The 2,359-nt window shown below is 21.8% G+C and overlaps 1 non-coding gene across 1 annotated transcript; it reads right to left on the bottom strand.

The window, feature by feature from the left end:
* Positions 1-1,560: 1,560 nt before the first annotated feature.
* TRNAQ-UUG (transfer RNA glutamine (anticodon UUG)) lies at positions 1,561-1,632 on the bottom strand. Its single transcript has one exon. It is a non-coding gene; the product is annotated as a tRNA-Gln (tRNA).
* Positions 1,633-2,359: the final 727 nt, after the last annotated feature.

The raw sequence follows: 2,359 nt of genomic DNA, 5'->3' as shown, positions 1-2,359 counted from the left end.
ATTTGTTATTTTGTCTCAATTTGATCCCAATTTTTTTAAAACTAAATCAATTTCATCACTATACAAAATTTAGTTTTTATATAAATTTTACAATAGTATTTTTATTATAATTGATATTTTTATCAAAATTAAGTTTATTTAAATGTATATTTTGCATTGAATTTTATTTAAATTTTGTTTTAAATATTTATATATCTATAATTTATAGATAAATGTTAGAGTTGCTTTAAAAATAAAAACTTTATAAATTCAAATATAAAATTTTAAAACAAGTTTATAACAATTTAAAATAAATAAATTTATTTAAAATTTTACAATTCAATTTATAAAGTTGTTATCTTTAAACCAACTTTGACATTTGTTTATAAATTATTGATATATAAATATTTGAAATAATATTTAAATAAAGTTCAATGCAAAATATAGATTTAAATATACTTAATTTTGTTAAAAATATCAATTATAATAAAAATACCATTGTAAATTTTATATAAAAATTAAATTTGATATACGGATGAAATTGATTCAGTTTAAAAAAAATTGGGACCAAATTGAGACAAAAAAGCAAATAAAGGAACTGTATTGAGACTTTTCACATCCAAGAGTGACATGTGGCACTGCTACTGTCACATCACATTGTTTCTATCATGTGACACAATGTCAGATTGACATGTGACAATTACTTTATTTTAAAAATAATTATAAAAAAATTAAAAATTAAAAAAAATCAAAAAAATAAAATAAAACCACACGCTAACACGATTAGTATACTACTAAAGAAAATGACCTAATTGCAACAACTTTTCCAAAATAGAGACTCAATTGAGTCAAATAAAAATGAGAGAACATACTTGAAATTTTGCTACAAAAATGGGGACCTCTGGAATAATTTAACCAAAAGAAAAAATGAGTTTGAAAAAGTGACAAATTTTAGGTTTTTAATTTTTTAAATAGAGTTTAAAATTTCTTAATTTTAATATTAACTAATCTAATTAACAAATTCAAAAATTTTAATTTCTTTTTAAATTTCTTATTCAAATTATATATTTTTTTTTGAACAAAAAAATTCAATTTCTTTAAAAAAATAAATTATTTTATTAAAGTTTTCTATCCAAACACACTGTAAATTAAATAAGAATATTTTTATTTTTTTAAAATTACTACTAAAGCGATTATAAGTGTAGGATAATTAAGTAGGTGGTGGTGTGCTTTTGATAACAAAAATTGGACCATTCTCGGGTGTTGGCGAGAGAAGGTTCCCAACAAGTAAACTCAGTTGACTCTGATAGGTAATGAAAAACTCGGAAGAACCGGTCAAACCTTTTTCTGTTTAGACCAGTTTGACTCTCCAACTATAACTTCTTTAATCGTCTAAAATATAATTTTGTTCTCTTCTTTGTATTTTAAATTTTAGTTTAATTCTTCAAAGTTTTATCTATTACAAAAAGTTATTATAACTTGTAAGTTCTTTCGGTCCTAAAATATTATTCATTATTTTAAATTTTAAAATACTTTATAAATGTCATAAATTATTAAAAAAATAAAAATTAACAAAAACAAAGGTCCTACCGGGAGTCGAACCCAGGTCGCTGGATTCAAAGTCCAGAGTGCTAACCACTACACCATAGAACCAAGTACGAAATGATTCTCTGTATAACATCATCAAAATGATATAAATTTGAAAATTTCCTTTACAATATTCGTCCATTAAAAATTTAACAAGTCTGTTGTATTTTATAAATTGCCATTTTCATGAAGTTTCTATAAATTAAAGCACTATTTTTATGCTTTTCAAAATTTGTCCTCTTATATGTATTTGTCACATCATTGGTCCCACACAAATATATATTCACGGAAAGTTCAAATAATATTCAGTGAATATGTATAAAATAAAAGAAAATATTTTGAATCTTATGCATGAAAATCAAAGTACTCAGAACGCAAATATATTTTAGTTTATTTCATGTAAAATTTAAGGTGAGTTTGTTGCATTTCTATTTTAATTAATAAAATATTTATTTTTAATGTTTTCTTCAATTTTATAATTATCATTACTGGAGTTATAAAAGGTGAAGTAATTAGTACCATTCTGGTTTTAGTATACAAAATTAATTACTTCTTTAACTCTGAAAACAAACTATAAGTCAATTGATATTTTAAATACTTTAGTTTTTTATAAGTTAGCACTAATATGACATGACTCACGATTTGAATTAAAACTAAGGCAGGTTAATTTGGTTCCCTTAATATTGAGAGAGAAAACTTGTAATGATACACTATGGGTTAATGGATTTATTTTTTTAATAATATTTTGTTCTTTTAATTTATTTTATATATTTATTATAATATAAGTAAAGTA

The sequence above is a fragment of the Vigna unguiculata genome, chromosome 10 (assembly GCF_037176805.1).
Source record: "Vigna unguiculata cultivar grain cowpea cultivar isolate G323 ecotype 2 chromosome 10, ASM3717680v1, whole genome shotgun sequence".
Lineage (NCBI taxonomy): Eukaryota > Viridiplantae > Streptophyta > Magnoliopsida > Fabales > Fabaceae > Vigna > Vigna unguiculata.
This window is presented reverse-complemented; position numbering and strand designations above follow the sequence as displayed.